This window comes from Oryctolagus cuniculus, chromosome 19, assembly GCF_964237555.1.
Source record: "Oryctolagus cuniculus chromosome 19, mOryCun1.1, whole genome shotgun sequence".
NCBI lineage: Eukaryota > Metazoa > Chordata > Mammalia > Lagomorpha > Leporidae > Oryctolagus > Oryctolagus cuniculus.
In genome coordinates, this window is record NC_091450.1 from 52,230,354 (window position 1) to 52,248,731 (window position 18,378).

At 42.7% G+C, this 18,378-nt stretch overlaps 1 pseudogene; it reads right to left on the minus strand.

The window, feature by feature from the left end:
* Positions 1–12,302: 12,302 nt before the first annotated feature.
* Positions 12,303–13,595, minus strand: LOC100348793 (sister chromatid cohesion protein DCC1 pseudogene; annotated as a pseudogene).
* Positions 13,596–18,378: the final 4,783 nt, after the last annotated feature.

Here is an 18,378-nt window from a genome sequence, read left to right on the forward strand (position 1 = left end):
GCACACTTATGATCCACACAGACAGGACCAGCTCCATCCTCAGGAAAGAAGCACCGTGATGAAAATTCTTACCCAACAGAGTTTACACAGAGAGATGGCCATGGCCATGATTTTTAATATTATCAAATTCAGGCATCATGGGTCTGTTTTGCATGATTTATAGAGTATTTATACTAAGTGCCACTTATCAAAGATGCTTCCATGATGAAAATCAGAAGGTGAATTTTCTTTGAATAGTCCAGAGATGTTTGGTTGTGTGTATGACAGTGAGCAGGTATGTTTGCCTTTGCTTGCACTGAAAAATGAAATGGGTACCAAGAACAAATTATGACACATGTCTACACGAGATGCCTCCAGAGTGAAAACATTGAAGATGAACTTGCTTTAAACTCTCAGCTGATGAAAATAGGCACTGATAATGCCAGCCAGGCCAGCTTCCTGCCTTTTTATGCATGTGTCATTCTGAGACAATCCGTATGTGCTTACTTGTGTACAAGTAGAGATAAGTACAGTAGATAGAGTTCTGATATGACATATTCTTATACCACAGACAAAACAAACATTATGTTGCATTTACTATCAACTGCTGCTAATAAGTTATTATACAACTTACCTAGCTCCTCCTTGATTCGTCCTATTTTGTAGCTTGAAAAAAAATAGGATCACAGGCAAATCAGTTACTTTGTGGAGAGAGCTTTGTTGTGGCAGACACTGTCTGATTTTATTTCTATAAAATTTAAGCTGTTATGAATATGACTTAATTAACAAGAAAATGTTTCTTCCTTCTTAGAAATGGTGTCAGACAAGGAGCAAAGCCAAATGGGCTCCCCAAGGGGATAGACAAAACAATTCTGAATGTCTTCAAATTCAGTAAAAACACATTATTTTTTAATATGTGATGTATTCTTACAGAACAACCATCTTTGTATTTTGTGAAAAATGTTTAATAAATGATCCTTTATAAATAATTTTGGTCTCCCCATTGTGATTTCCTTAATTTCTATAGATTTTAATATTCATATCTAAGAGTGCCCCAGACTCAACTGCTCTGTGCTGATTCAGATCAAGATAATTAATGAATCAGTTTTTCATTTGTAGATTTATTATGGCAAGAAATAAAAGCAATCTTTGGGTGATCGAAGAGAATCTAAACATCATCATACAGTAAACCATTTTCTTAATTTGAAGAATATGGCAAATTAATGTTTTTGTGTGTTTTACAAAGCAAAGAGAAAAGATAACACTAACTGCCACGACAAATAAGTAAAGTAGTCATATATTTTAAAATTTATGTTTAACATATGTGAATCAATCCAATAGTTGTTTTAAAGTCACACCAACCAGAGTCCTTGAGCTAGCAAATCAGAATCTTCATTGGAATGGACACCACAGGTATCAGAAGACAATGATTATAGGCTGGCGCCACGGCTCAATAGGCTAATCCTCCACCTGTGGTGCCAGCACATGGGGTTCTAGTCCCAGTCGGAGTGCTAGTTCTGTCCCGGTTGTTCCTCTTCCTGTCCAGCTCTCTGCTATGGCCCGGGAAGGCAGTGGAGGATGGCCCAAGTGCTTGGGCCCTGCACCTGCCTAGGAGACCAGGAGAAGCACCTGGATCCTGGCCATTGTGGGGGTGAACCAATGGCAAAAGGAAGACATTTCTCTCTGTCTCTCTTTCACTGTCCACTCTGCCTGTCAAAAAAAAAAAAAAGTCAATGAGTGTATTAACTTAATACATTTCGTGTCATGCATGGTTGCACATGCATTGGATGCCTAAGACCTACTTACAACTATATCATGTTATTTTTTAACTGTTCCACATTTAACCAGAAGAATTTGGAAACATTACCATCATTCCTCCTTCCTCCATAGAAATAAACAGAAAAATAATTCATAAACATTTCCAAATTACTCATTATTTGATTTTATTTCAGAATTAGATTGACAAAAAAATATTGATTCTATTCTAACTTAGTCTAGCAAGACATATATGAGTATTCAAGAAATAAAGTAAATTATATTTTTGTATCATATTTTCTCTTTGTGAGATACATTTTATCACACTGGTAAACAATCTATCTAATTTAATTTTGGGGAGATCCTGTTCAAATTGAAGGTACAAAACATACTTCTCTATCACTTGAAGGAATAAAAATTATGCTTGTATTGAAGATATCTATTTCTTTTTGTAGAATAACTCTGCCTCTCAAAGAAAATAAATCTTAAAAAACAGTTCTATAAAACTATTAACATTTGAGGTAAGTGATACTTAGGTGAAAATATGATGTTTGCAATATAAATACAAACAACTGGCATAGTTATTATTTGAACCATCTGGGGAACAGTGTATTTTGCTGTCAGTTCCTTATGCTGCATTCTTTTTGTAAAAAGCAATTCAGAAATAAAAAGAAAGCCACAGAGAATTTAGCATGAGAGCGGTAGTCTAAACATTCCAAACCTGAAAACGTTTGAAGTCTGCAGAACTGATCTGCAAATGCTCTTGAGAAAGTGGTGTTTGTTGTGGTGGTTGTGGTTGTTTCCTGATTTCTTACTGGCCAGGAAAATTGAGTAATAATTCTCTCACGTGTACCTCAACGTTCAACTTTTGCCAAATAATGCTAACAGGAGTGGACAAAGGAACAAACGTGGTCCCAGAAAAAATAGATTGCTACATCAAGTTTTGAAAGCCTATAAAAATTCAATAAGAATTTTTGAAATAAATCTAATAATTCTCTATTACCATGTGTTTTCTCAATAATCTCATTTTGACATTTGATATGCTTAAAGATATAGATACATTTAAAAATAGTTTTTCTTGTATGCCTTATTTCCCACCTTTAGTAACTTTTTAAATTAAATCTGGCTTCAAACTGTGATCAAGAATTCCAGAAAATATTTTCTTATATCATGGTTAGTAATTCCCCATTAAAATATTGTTTACTTTTTTAAAAATATAGTTTTCAGAAACAGTTCTTAAAACAAAATGAATTTTCAAAGATAATTATTGTCATATCCAGTTCCTGTTAGGGGCTTTATTTTGTATTTCTGCCCTTTTGGAAATGGTTCATTGAGATAAACATTCATTTCCTTTATTTAAAGACTAATCACATGATTTTGGAACACATTTTTGTAGAACTATTCAAGCATCCAGTGCTTTTGCAAATGTGTAATACTGATGGTTGAAAATATTTGTACATCTTTTTTATGTTCAGTGTATATTGCTATTGAAAATCCATCACTTATCTAACCTGATGAAACATGAAACTCAAAGTATTATTTTATTCAAGCTAATACTTCTAATTAATTTGCTTGGCTGTCATTTTCTTTGTGAGAGCTCCATTTTCATTGGCTTTGCCAACATTGGAATTGGTAATTTTTGTGATCCTGGGCCTATGTAATGTAAGAGTGGTGTTTAAAAAGTAGTAAGCAGGGGCCGGCGCCGCGGCTCACTAGGCTAATCCTCCGCCTAGCGGCGCCGGCACACCAGGTTCTAGTCCCGGTTGTGGTGCTGGATTCTGTCCCAGTTGCCCCTCTTCCAGGCCAGCTCTCTGCTGTGGCCAGGGAGTGCAGTGGAGGATGGCCCAGGTGCTTGGGCCCTGCACCCCATGGGAGACCAGGAAAAGCACCTGGCTCCTGGCTCCTGCCATCGGATCGGCGCGGTGCGCCGGCCACAGCGCGCCGGCCGCGGTGGCCATTGGAGGGTGAACCAACGGCAAAAGGAGGACCTTTCTCTCTGTGTCTCTCTCTCTCACTGTCCACTCTGCCTGTCAAAAAAAAAAAAAAAAAAGTAGTAAGCAGGAGCGAGCATTTGGCCAAGTGGATAAGAATCCCCTTGAGACAACCATTGCTACAATGGAATGAGGGTGTCTGAGTGTTGTTTCCATTTCTGTCTTCAACTTCCTGCTAATGCAGACGCTGGGAGGCAGCACAGGAGGGCTCAAGGAATTGGGTTCCTGCCACACACACACACACACACACACACACACAGAATTACTGTCTTTCAAATGGATACATGAAAACTAAAATATAGAAATATAAAACGTGGAGAAAGTTATGTCTAAAATTATCAGGCTTTAAAAACACACACCCTGTATATTCATTAGACAATCGGCTCCTAACACTGCTACACCTGCAGGTCCAATTGGGACTGTCAGATGGGCCAACATCAGCACGACCAGTGCCAGTCTTGCCGGCTCAAGAAGTGCTTCCAGGGGGGTTGTGCAGAAGGAGGGTGAGTGGCCCCCAGCCCCACTGCAGCCTGGTGGGGGCGTGTGGTAGGTGGGTGAATGGCACCCAGCCCCGCTGCCTGCGGAAGGAGGGTGAGCGGCCCCCATCCTCCCTGCAGTCGGCCGGTGGGGCCTGGAGTTGGCACTTGCTAACCACAAGACCTGGGCCATTGCACCCTGTACTGGCGCAGGAATCCAATTACAGCTGTGGCCAGGGCCTGGTCCCCCTGCCCAGGCCTGGCCACTGCGTCCTGAAGAAATACACAGACACACACAGACACACACACATACATGCACACACACGCACAAACACACATGCACATACACACATTTATTTGGTTTCCGTTGCTCCCACCCCTGCCTCTGTTTGCTTAAGGCAGGAGCTGGGCAGCCTGAGCCCATGGGGACCCCACTCTTGTTCTCTCCCCAGAAGCCCCAGCCTGGCCCAGGGAAGACAGAGTCCAAGCAGTGCGGCCCTAAATGCCAATGCACTGCAGTTTCTCCAGGCTCCACACGGGGAGGGAGGGCGGTGGTCTCGGGGTAGGGGTGTGGGGGGGGTTCCAGCCTCAGGATAAATGCGCACCCCATACCTGCTTTCTGTCTGCCACTTCTTCCCAGGGTCTGACTCCAGTCTCTCACGCTTTCGAAGTCCTCCCCCCTCACTGCGTCTGTGAGGGAAGCTGATAAAGTCGGCTCAGAGCCCCTTGGAAAAGCCACTCCCTTCAGCTTGGGGGGTTCACCTGTGCCTCTCTTCTCACGTGGCTGATCTGAAATCCCGCTGGCCCGGCCCTCAGGTGGGCGCGCCTACAGCCACGTGCTGCACCCCCCACCCCATGTGCGGCTTCCCACCATCACAGCTCACAACCCCTTACTTTGCTTTGGAACCCAATGACTTCTCCAGGGACTCTCTTTGTCTTGTGCACTGTTGTGCCCCAGGGTCTCTGCATACAGCTGGCCCTCAGTAAATAGCCCATGGCTTCAGTTGCCACCAGGGTAGCCCTTCCTCCATGGCCAATACTGCTATAAAGCAGATTTGTTAATTTGGGGGTTGGTGTTAAAGAGGGAGTTGAGGGTGGGATTTGAAGCCCACGCCCCAGCCTGGGCTGGAGGAGGAAGAGTTGGGGTGGGGGTTTGAAGAAGGGGGGGTGAGCAGGTGCAAAGGCCCTGGGGTAGGATGGGGGGAGGAGTGGTGCAGGTGGGGCTTATAACCAGGGCAGCACTTTTGGGCCCCATTTGGCCACTCCTACTGGACAGCTGACTCCCACCCTCGCAGGACTCAGGCCCACCTCCAGCCCCAAGTCCCCTCCAGGGCTGGTAATGTGCTCTGCGTGAGGCCGGCCCAAGGCTGGAGCTCATGGATTCGATCAGGCCAGGTGGGCGGGCTCATTAAGGCTCCTTGATTTGCCCTGCCTGGCAGCCAGCCCTCCCTGCCTCGGTTTCCCTCCTCCCACCTCACCTGCTTGCTGCGAGCGAGGCCCCAGCTCCCAGTCCCACCTGGGGAAGACCCCAGGCCCCCTCCCCACCCGGGCTCTCCTGGAGCTGGGGTGGGGGGACTCTGAGAGAGCCTCGCTCTGGCTGTCTTCTCCCTGCCCTTCTCTCTCTCTCTCCCTCCTGCCGCCCCGCAGCGCTGCAGCGCGGCCGCATCCCGCAATCACTGCCCGGCAGCGCTGGCCGCCTCCTCCGGTAGCCCTCCAGGCTGGGTGCTGGCACGGCGGCGGACAGAGGCTTGTTCCCGGTGCAGCTGCGGGTGTGGCAGGTGCGGGCGGCGGCGGAGGAGGGCCGCTGGGCATGGACCAGGTGAGAGCGCTGGCGGCGTGGCTGCTCTTAGCGCTGCCCCTGCCTGCCAGGGCGCCACCGCCAACGGAGCGCGCGTGGCCTTCCTGGACCAGGAGCAGGTGGATGAGCTGGGCCGCCTGCAGGGGGACTCGGTGGAGTCCCGCTGCCTCAAGGTCATGGTGCTCTCGGCCTCTGCGCGCACGGAGAGGCTGGAGGAGCAGGCGCAGGTGGCTCTCATGGAGTATTGCGCGCCCAGTGCCCGTCCCAGCCCCAGCGCGCCCGGCCCTGCGCGCGCTCCAGGCGCCCCTCATTGCGCAGCTCCACTTGCTGCGCCTGGTGGGCAAGACGCCCGCCGAGACGCTCACCCGGGACTCGCTGCTGGCGGGCAGCCCCTTCAACTGGCCCTAGGGCTCCGGCCGGTGAGCCGCTGCGTCAAGAAGACACTCTCTGCTCTGATTTCGGTATCACAGATTGCACAACACCTGGAAATAGTTTCTTTAAATGTGATGATCGGTTACAACGCAGAGAGGTTAAATGAAAAAGTGTCTAATCACGACCACATTCTTTCTTAGTAACTTCAGGCAGATTTAGCATCTCTACAGTATATTAACTAATTGCCAGATATTTCCCAGGAACACCATGTTTTTCTGATGGATTTCAAAATTTCATGGGAAATAGAAGAAGATAAGTTTATGTTGGTACATAACATTTGAAATATGTATTTCTCATAATACATGTTTTCCATGAACTTTTTAAATAACCCATGTATATATAAATTTCAACATGTTTTGACCCAAAATAAATTTAACTTTTAATTCCATTTCCACAATCATTTTAAGGTACGCTTATGTGAGTCAAACAGATGGCTTCGCTCACATAACACAAGGCTTGAGGAAATATATCTGTATAAACATGTTTTTGGGGCTGGTGCTGTGGTGCAGCAGGTTAACGCCCTGGCCTGAAACGCTGGCATCCCATATGGCCACCAGTTCAAGACCTGGCTGCTCCACTTCTGACCCAGCTCTCTGCTATGGCCTGGGAAATAGTGGAAGATGGCCCAAGTGCTGCACCCCTGTGGGAGACCCAGAGGAAGCTCCTGGCTCCTGGCTTGGGATCGGCACAGCTCTGGCCATTGCGGCCAAATTGGGGAGTGAACCAGTGGGTGGAAGACCTCTCTCTCTCTCTCTCTCTCTCTCTCTCTTTCTCTCTGCCTCTGCTCTCTCTGTGTAACTCTTTCAAATAAATAAATCAATATTTAAAAAATAAATAAGCATGTTTTTGAAAAATAGTGGATTATATATATAATACATCCTGCTCTGCAAGGGTTTTTTTTTTTTTTGCTTAATAATGTAAATATATTTTATAGCTAAACAGTATGTTTCTTCATATGGATTTATCATATACTATTAAATGAATGCTGTACTGTTAGATATTTACTTTTCTATCCTCAAGTTTCCCTAAGAAAAAGTTTCCATAGACCCTTCTGAAACCTATTTTTTCCAAAGAAAGATTTTTTTAGGAAGTGCTTATTTGGGACAAGAGTATATAATAAACATAATCTGTATTGCTAAGACTTTTGGTACACATCACCGATTTCTTTTGCAAATTCACATTCTATTCAATGGCCATTGCCTCATATATGTCAAAATGTCAACAGTTGCAATAATTGTTTTGAATCTGATGAAAAACACATACTTTAATTTGTATTTATTCAATTTTTAAATAAACTTCTTACTGAGTTTGCTGATAATTATATATATATTATACATAGTTATTATTATATTATATATTATATATTATATTATATTATATTTAAGATATATAATATATAGTCTAATGTGATATATTCTAATATATAATTATATGTTATTATAAATTGTATAATTATGTTTATTATATATGTTATGTAACTATATAACTATGTTATATAACTATGTAATATATATAATATAATAATATATGCATATATGTGTGTATATATATATACACACACACATAGATTTATTTATTTTTTTGATAGGCAGAGTTAGACAGTGAGAGGGAGAGACAGAGAGAAAGGTCTTTCTTCCATTGGTTCAACCCCCAAATGGCCCCCATGGCCGGCAAGCTGAGCCAATTTGAAGTCAGGAGCCTGGTGCTTCCTCCTGGTCTCCCGTGCAGGTGCAGGGCCCAAGCACTTGGGCCGCCCTCCATTGCCTTCCTGGGCCACAGCAGAGAGCTGGACTGGAAGAGGAGCAACCGGGACAGATTCTTCATTCATTTCTGGAAATATTTTTTAAGATTTATTTATATATTTGAAAGGCAGAGTTACAGAGAGGCAGAGAGAGAAAAAGGTCTTCCATCTACCGGTTCACTCTCCAGATGGCTGCAACAGCAAGAGCTGCCCTTATCTGAATTCAAGAGCTTCTTCTAGGTCTCTCACATGGGTGCAGGGGCCCAAGGACTTGGGCCATCTTCTACTGCTTTCCCAGGCCATAGCAAAGAGCTAGATATGAAGGGGAGCACCTGGGATTGAACTGGGACCCATATGGGATGCCAGCACTGCAGGTGGTGGCTTTACCCACTATGCCATAGCATCAGCCCAGGATATACTTTTTAATTTTAACAAAGTTAATAAACTATGAGTAAAAGTAATTGAGGAAACACAGTGAAAAGTAACACTAGTGTCCATTTTCATGTATTGAAACAATTGTTTACAGAGAAAAGAACTTTGTCAAGATTAGAAAAAAATATTGCAAAACTCTTAGGGGTAAGGCCGGTGCCGCAGCCCACTAGGATAATCCTCCGCCTGCAGCACCAGTACCCAGAGTTCTAGCCCCGGTTGGGGCACCAGATTCTGTCCTGGTTGCTCCTCTTCCAGTCCAGCTTTCTGCTGTAGCCCAGGAAGGCAGGGGAGGATGGCCCAAGTCCTTGGGTCCTGCACCCATATGGGAGACCAAGAGGAAGCACCTGGCTCCTGGCTTTGGAATGGTGTATCTCTGGCCATAGCGGCCATTTGGGGGGTCAACCAATGGAAGGAAGACCTTTCTCTCTGTCTCTCTTACCATCTAACTCTGCATGTCAAAACAAAACAAAACAAAACAAACAAACAAAAAAACCTCTTGGGGTAAAAACTTGACTAGAGATAAAAACCCACTATACTTTGAAAATCAAATTCCCAAACACAAATATAAATTCCTAAAATCCAATATAAGAAATATAAAATAGGAAAACTCCAAATTAAAACAAGCAAGTTGAATCCCAGTTTGAAGGCCACCAGCCAATAAAACAGTTAGAGAAACAAAACTTCAGTTATAGAAACACAAAATATTTCAAACATTTAAGAAATAAAAAACACCTATATTTCTCAGATGTATCAAAGTATAAATAAGCAAAGCATATTTTCAGATTTCTTTTAGAAAGCCAGCATTACATTGATAATGATGCAAGGTTGACTAGAACTTTCAATATAAATTAAGTATAAACTCTCTTTCATATACAGATGCATAAATCCTTAGTATTTTTATAATAAATGAAATCGCATATGAAAATATAATGAATAACAAGTCACATATAATAAAAAATACAAGAGGTGGTTAACATTTCTTAACAAGTCATGTAAATTTTCCAGGTAGGTGACAAATTCAAGGAGAAAATCACATGACAATTTAATGTTCAAAAACATTTAAAAATCAGCATGCAATTTTTAAAAACTGCTTGCAGTATAGTAAAAAAGAGCAATGGCTTTCTTATTCAGATCAAAATTTTTAAAAGGATCCTACAACGAAAACCATAATTAATACAGAATCAATGAGAGCTTTTACCCTGGAAGCAAACCTAGACCAGGAAGTCTCCACTAGTGCCAACTTCTTATTGGAGAAGTAGTTGGGGACGAGGGGGAGAGCAAAAAGAAATAAAATAAGATGTAAAGATCAATTTCTTAACAATAAATTGCCAATATATTGGAGATATTTATTTAGGGAGAATCCATAAAATCTAAAAACAAATAAACCGATAAATGAATTTAATGTTGTGGGAAAGATCGATGTTTTAAAAATCCATTAGATTACCAAGTGCCAGCAAGAAATAACTAGAAAATATAAAAGATCAATAGGCAGAGTAGAAAACAGAAGAAAAGAATAAAAAGAGTAAATTATGTTACATCTAAGTGTTATTCAAATCAATAAGTAATACAAACGACCCAACAGAATGAGCAGAAATACAAGGAAAAAGAAAGTGCCGGAAGTGGATAAACAGAACTGTAACTCACTGCAACAGGTTACCGCCAGCTCCAGGCAGCATCCGCAGGGAGAAGGACGGGACCCAGGGCGAGGCCAGTGGGTAGCAGGAGCTCGGAGGTGAGAGCCCTCCAGCCGCGGGGAGGCAGAGCCCAGGGGCGGCCATTTCAGACCTGAACCCAGGTCTGTCTCTTGCTGTTCCCATCCAGGATAACTTGAAGTTAGGGGTCCTTGCTATGGGGGACGCTGATTGGCTCCGTGCTTTGTGACGTTCCGTGCACTCAAGGCTGGCAAACTGTCCAATCAGGCAAGGTGACATCCACAGTGCATCAGCACGCGGGGCCTGGACGTCACAATCTTCTTAGAGTTTTGCCTGCAGAGTGAACTCCTGGGAGACAGCTCCACCGCCAGGAGGCTCCCAAGCGAGGTCGACCTCTGCAGCTCTCCAGCTTCACTCACCGGGGACGCTGGGCACCTAGGAAGCTGACAACCGCGACATGGTGAGTGTGTGGACCTGGTTGTACCGAGAGGGGAAAACGGAGCCGAAGGCCAGGAGGACACAGGCCTCCGGCATCTGTGGGCTCCATATTAGTGCTGGCACAGGGCTTCCCCTCGGTCCCCTCAGACCCGTGGGTTGGGGGTTTTACCGGCACCTAGCACCCCCGAGGTCCTGCCCCTTCCCTGCTTGGGTGAGACTTCTCAGCCCGGAGCCATAGCAGGCCAGCTGTGTGGCAGTAGCTCCACGTCTCCCCCAATTGTGCATTGGGGACTGGGTGGTCTCTAGGGAGAATGTGGGCTCTGTGTATGTGGTTCATGTGGGACAGGCGCTGTAGATTCCTCCTTCCCTCCCCACAGGGACCTCATTCCCCCGAGTTTTGTCAATATGTGGCCTGCAGGGTACTTTCCAGGGCATTGACCTCTTTACACAGCTGTTTCTAGGATGTCTCACTCCTTCATATGTTTCCAATATCACAGTAACATAGACTGAGTAAGGTAGAAACAGAAGTTTTATTTGGCTTGGGGTTTTCACCCAGGTTTTAGAGAAGCAGAAAGACCCTGTAATTTGGTTCTTGGGCATCGTCTTAGCACTTACACTTTCTCTGTACAGGGTGCCATTTCTATGTGCACTTTCAAAATAGAAATTTTGACCACTCAAATTTATGTGTGTTTTTAAAATGATTTTTCTTGCATGAAAGTCTTCCAAATCCTGTGGTTATGTCTAGTTTACTAAGTTATTTTGGATTTATATTTTAATATAGGAGCCTGTTTAGTTTTGCTTGTTTTAATTTTTTTTCAAGATTGTCAGAGTATGACTGACACAATTTGTGTATCATCAAGGTATGAAAACTGATGTTTTGCTATGTGAGGGACGTTAAAAAGTTATGGACAATTCTGTGGGGAGCAACTCGGACTAGACTAAGTTACTGGAATTAAGACTTATTCTATGCATCTGCTCTCCCACAATATGGCACTGGGAGAGGAGTAAACAGCTTCTACACAGCTGCCTCCAGTTCAACCAATAAGCAGCAGGACCTGCTCCTGATTGGAGGAGAGCAGCGTACTCGGTGTGTGGGTAGCAGAGTTGGGATTGGTGGAAGAGGACTATAAGGGAGGAGAGAGACAACATGCACCAGGAACATCTAAGGGGAACACCTGAGGAACACCTGAGCAGCCCCCGAGAGAGCCGGCCAGCGGTGTGCCGCTCCCCCATGGAAGTGGGGAAAGTGGCAGGGGGAACCGCCCTTCCACGGAGGTGGAAGGGACGGTAGCCAACCCGGGAAGAACCAGCAGCAAACCTGGGGAGGGCCGAGCAGACAAAAGAACAGCGCAGGGTCCTGTGTCGTTCCTCCACGAAGACGGGGAGTGACATAATGGTGCCGTGACTCGGATAGGAAACCTAGGCAGGGTTTAGTGTCATTCCTCCATGAAGAGGGGGAGCGACAAATTCACGTTTTTGTGTGTGTGTGTGTGTGTGTGTGTGTGTGCAAAAGTAATATATTAAACTTAATAAAGAAGAGTAGTAGTTTCAAAATGCTTAAGGAAAAGAATGCCACAAGAGACTAAGTTTTCAAAGTCAGAAATAAAATGCAGAAGAGGATATTTTTGTCCTTTAATATCCAGGATTTTTACAAAGCAACTTTAGTCCCAAAGAAAAGACTGTTGTTCCTTTAAGAAATGGGTCTTCTTGAATTATAAACTTTGACACCATTCTGCATTGAAGAACGAGAATATTTAGTGAGTAATGCACCTATGGTTTGCTTTTCTCTGCATAAATCTTGAATATATGGAGCAATATCTTCTTCTGTCCACTTCTCTCTTATAGAGAACAGAGTATTAAAACGTTCCTGATCACCTTCAGGTAAGTCATCAACTTTCAGCAAAAATATGATTTCTGGCCTTGAATTTCTATCAACCAATGCTAAACCCTTAAGCTGATCAAGCCTAGTTATCATTCCTTCAGGGACACTCTGTTGCCACACTTATTGAAACTCAGCAAGATTGAATTTCACTGCATTCTGAAGAAGCATCTGTGCTGTTGCTCTGCATATTTTATCAGCACTCAGTTCAAAATAAACTTCACCTTCGTCTATGTATTTCTTTCCATAACATTTAAGACAGTGTTCTATCATTTCCTCTGGCTCCAATGGTCCAAGTTCCTGAAGACATGTACTCAAAGGAACTTTATTAAACGACCAAGATTCAAAATCCACAAGCTGAGTTACATGATTCAGAAGTTTCATCTCATAGTCAAATTCAAGAATTCTCCAATAACCTCCAATCTCACAGGCATTTAGAACTTGCAACTGGGTCATTATTTCATCCTCACTTGCCTGAATTTGATCAAGCAAATCATCAGTCGTATATTTTGAATGATTTGAATCCTTTTCTTTTTGACTGTCAGGTCCTTCATAGGTATTTTCCATCAAAAGTTTCTTTAGCTTCTTTAATTTAGGTCTACATCTTCTTAACTCCCAATAATTATTAGAAAAACCAAAGATCTCAGTGTGAATAATGTTACAGTGTGTTTCTTCCTTCTTCAGCTGATCAGGAGTTTTACAACCGGGAATGAAAAGCAACATATTTGAAGTATCTGCTATTTTCAAGTCATATGTTTTGTCTTTACTGCACAGCACTGCTTGTTCATCTTTATCACCACGAATCACAAAACTGTGCCTGGCCTCCAGCTGCTGGCAGAGCGCGGGCTCCAGCTCCAGCAGGCAGAAGTCGCCGCCGCCGGCCCCGGGGCCGAAGCTTAAGCAGTGCACGGCAGGCAGCAGCTCGGCCGCGTTCACCTTGGCGATCTGCAGCGTGGCGTCCACCTCATCACGGGTCCTCTTCATGGCAGCGTCCACTCAGGGAGTCCTGTAACAACCAGAGGACAGAAAGGACCCGCGAGACGCCTCATGTTATCTTTTGATTACATTTTTCCATAAACTTTCTGGAATCCTCTTGTACATATACATTATGAAATGATTAAGACAATCTAACATATCAATCACATTACATCCCTATGTTATTAAAGAATATGGAAGATATTAGCAAGTTGTGAGTATGTGATATCATAATCAACTATTTACTGTGTTGAATATTAAGGTCTTGAGGTGTTAATTTTGTTAATTTATCTCATAGCTGCAAATGTGTGTTCAGCTAACATTTTCCCATGTCCTTCACTCTCAGCCCATGACAACCACCATTCTATTCTGTGATTAAGTGCGACTTTCTTAGATTACACATATGAGTGATATTGTGTGGCATTTATCTTTCTGTGCCTTATTTCAAATAGCCTAATGTCCACATTCATATTTTTGGATCCACATCCTGACAAAATGGAAGAATTTCCTTATTAAGGTTGTCTGTGATTCCTGTGTATGTGTGTTTATCACATTTTCTTTATTCATATGTTGACAATGGGGTTGTCTCCATATCTTGTTCTTGTAGATAATGCTGCCAGTAATGTGGAGATAAAGGTATCTATTTGAGATACTGATTTGGTTTCCTTTGGATATACACACAGTTGTGAGATTGCTTTGTCATATGTTCTATGATTAATTTTGATTGAAGACCTACATAATGTTTTCTATATTGTATGTACCAATTTACTTTCTCAGCAACAATTTTTATATTCCTTTGTTCCACCCTGGGCCAATGTTATCTTTTTACTTTTGGATAATTGTTTTAACATATATGAGATGATAATCACTGTGGTCTTAATTAGCATTGTAGTCTTCATTAGCTGTTTCTGAACCCCTTTTAAGTTACCTGTTGGCTACTTGTATATATTCAATGGAAAACTGATCAATCCTTTGTGCAATTTTTATTACAATATTTGTTTTTGAGTTGTTTGTGTTCAAACTCAGGTTGTCCAATGTTTTCTTCATTTCTTGCTTTATCTGTTCTGTTTTTCCTATCACATGCAGAATACTTCTTAGATTTTTTTCAGTCTTTGCTTTTGTCACCTATGCGTTTAGTGTCATATCTAAACAATCATTGTTGAGACTAATATCAATAAATTTGCTTCCATTTGTAAGGGGTTTTATATTCTCAGACCTTTTATGTAAGCCTTCAATTCATTTTGATTTGACTTTCATGCCTGGGTAATATAAAGATATTATATTTCAGTTTTTGGCATGTAGATGAACAATTTTCCTCTGCTTCAGATGTGGTCACTAAACACTAAGTGGCAGGATCCAGGCAGAAACTGTCACAGTCCAGTTTTTCCCTAATCTGCCTTGTCTCCCAGACCCACTCTTCTGTGCTCTGCTGCTCTTCCCTGTCTGCATGAAGAGACCTCAGAAGTGAGCATGCACAGAGAGAGACACATGAAGCAGTGTGCAATGTTGGGGAGAAGCAGAAACTATGTAGTAAAGGGGCAGGGCCTTTGTCTCCTTTCTCTGAAAGCCTTGGATATACAGAGGCACTTCAAAAATTCCCTGAAGGATTGACATTTGGCATGTGCTACAACCCTGCTTAGTATGTCCACATCCTATATTGGCATGCCTAGGTTACAGTCACAACTCTCAATTCCAGCTTTATGCTAATATGCACTTTTGGAGGGAGTGATGGCTGAAGTATGTGGGTCCCTGTAACCCACATGAGAGACTCGTATCATCTGGGAAGCAGAGCTGATGGGGTCCTCCATGCAGAGTGGATGAACATAAGGTGTTCCTTTGCTGCAATGTGTGTTGGTGATCTGGAAAATAACACTCCATCATGAACTTTGTATGTCAAACAATGATGCACAACCGAGAAAAGGAGGCCACTGAGGTATTCAGGCATTTTTTCAATTAGTCTATGCTGCTGCCATCCCCACAGGGAAGGGGCCCAACTGGAATAGTCCCAGTCTGACCACATGGATGCAGGTGGTTTATTTAAATTTTTAAAATTAATTTTATTCACATTAAAGGCACAGTAATCTCTCATCCACTGTTCTCTCCAGATATTCACAATAGCTGGAATTCAGCTAGGTTGTGATGTGAAAACATCAGGTTTTATGAAGTGAAAATCCCAGAACTCAGTGTGGATGGCCCAGACTCAAGTATCTGAGCTATTATATGCTGCCTCCTAGGATGCACTTTAGTAGGAAGCTGGATTGGATATGGAGTGGGACTGAAACCCACACACTCTAATATAGGATGTGGGTCTCGAAAGAGCCATCTTACATGCTGTTCCCCAATGCTCACCCCTCTGTTATTTTGAGGACTCCTACAACAGTCCAAACCAACTCTCCTGGCCCTGATGGTCATAGCACCTGAAGTTAAGCTGTGCAGACCCTCAACACTCTAGAAAATACCCAAGTACATCCACGCAATGGAGTGTTCACAGCAGCAGCTTCCTGCTGTGCTTGTCACTCATAACTATGAAGCTAAAGGTGTGCCATCAGGTGCTGTTCTGCCTGACACCTCTTCATCCACTTTCCACAAGCTGATACCACATCTGGCCATCCACATCAAAGTGGTCACTATTAGATGCTGTGTTGAAGGGGGATCCCAAGTTGTCTCATTTCAGATAAACTTCATGTGTTGCTTCAGACACTCCTTGGCACTGATGTGGCTCATCCCCCCAGATAGTCTCCTTAGCAGGTCCCTTGGCACAGTAGTTCATGCACCCCACAGGCACCTCTGTGGGTGACACTCATCTGTTTACTGGGCTCATAGCCTAGATAATTGTGACCTGTGGGCACTGAATCAGGTATTACTTCATCAGTGTGGTGAACCAGCCTGCTGGGTCATTGGCGAAAAGGAGGACAAGTCCTTAGTATACCTGCATGGTCAACATATTAAGGCAGGACTCTTCTTTTTACCATGAACCCTGGTATTGTTTCTCCCCACTTATTTACTGTTTCTCATCCTTGGTTGGCATGGACAGTCTGGAATATCTCTTCTCCACCAAGCCTAATGCTTTGTACAGGTGGGGCATGCTGACGAAGAGCCTGTACATTTCCCCAAGCCCCTCTGCACCATCAACATTCAAGCAAGGCTGTAGTAGAATTTGCCTCAGTTAATCACCACATAATGGAAGCATGTGGTTTGAAATTTGTATTTGTAACTTATTGCAGGTGGAAGCTTAACATCCTGCCTCACAACCATAATTCCAACCAGCCTATTTTTACAGGTTAAACAAAGAAATCATTTTCAGACTGCATTGATTTGCAAGAACGTGATAAAATAATTCTAGTGATATTAGGGTTAGATGTTTAATATGTTGGTAAATTTGCCTAGAGAGAGTGCCTGCCTTCTAATTTTGTATTAGAAAGGAAGGCAAATTAGGGGTGACAACCATAGCATTATGTAGTGAGTAGTAGACAACTTTCCTGTTTGGTTTAACCCTTTGAACAGCCTGACATGGAATAGAAACTGCTCAAATGTTTGTTGAATGGGTAGAAATATCCAAGGAACCTGGAAGATATGAGAAAAACCCCAAAACCTATATTTTTTCAGTGATTTACTGTATACCCAGCTTTGGCTTCATGCTGTGGGAGCCAGTGCTGTGTCTAGGAATACTGATAGCAGCAGCAATTTATTGTGCTTCTTGTGAGCCAAGCATTCTGCACACATTTGTTTTTCATTCTCTCTGCTACTCTGTGAGTTGGACATTGTGGGTTTTTTATCCATAAGGAAAGTGAGACCAAAAGAGGCCAAGCAGCTGGACAATAAACAGGAAGGTGTGCCCTTAACTCCTGTATTCTAAGGCCTGCTTGGCTCATAAAACATGCTTTCTTGTGGGAAGTAAACATAATTAGGACAATTAAAAATTAGCATGCTAGGGAATAATTGTATAGTATGCCTCTCTTTCTACATATTTATGTGCTACCAGCATTTCATAAAGTGTGGGGTTTTGTCATGATTAAGTCTGTATGCTCTGAGTACTCATTATAGCATTAAATCTCAATGTACAGCACATCAAGGACAGAGATCCTACATGAGGAGTAAGTGCACAGTGACTCCTGTTCTTGACTTTACAAATTGACACTCCTGTTTATGGCATCAGTAATCTCCCTATGCTCCAGTCATGAGTTTCCAAGGCTATGGAAGCCTTTTGAGTTCTCCAACTCTTATCTTGTTTAGACAAGGTCATAGTCAAAGTGGAGGTTCTCTCCTCACTTCAGAGAAAGGTACTCAAACAGTATATTTCACTTTGTGTTTCTATGGGGGTGCAAACTGTTGAAATCTTTACTTAATGTATACTAAACTGATCTTCTGTAAAAAAAAAAGAAATTATCAATTCCCAACTTGACTCTCACTGGGATTAAACATGACAATAGGTCTGATCTGATTTCATCATCATTTAAAAAATCATCTATTATTTTTCACTTTATGCTTCTGTGTGGGAGCAAACTGTTGAAATCTTTACTTAATGTATGCTAAACTGATCTGTATATAAAGAGAATCAAAAATGAATCTTGATGTGAATGGAAGGGGAGAGGGAGTGGGAAAGGGGAGGGTTGTGGGTGGGAGGGACGTTATGGGGGGGAAGCCATTGTAATCCATAAGCCGTACTTTGGAAATTTATATTCATTAAATAAAAGTTAAAAAGAAAGAATTAAACAAAAAAAAGTCCGTATGCTCTGGAGTTAGATGCATGGATTGGAATCATTCCTGTGTGTGTAAAACTGGACATGTAGCCATGCATTTAAACATTTATTACAACTTCTTATAAAGTGT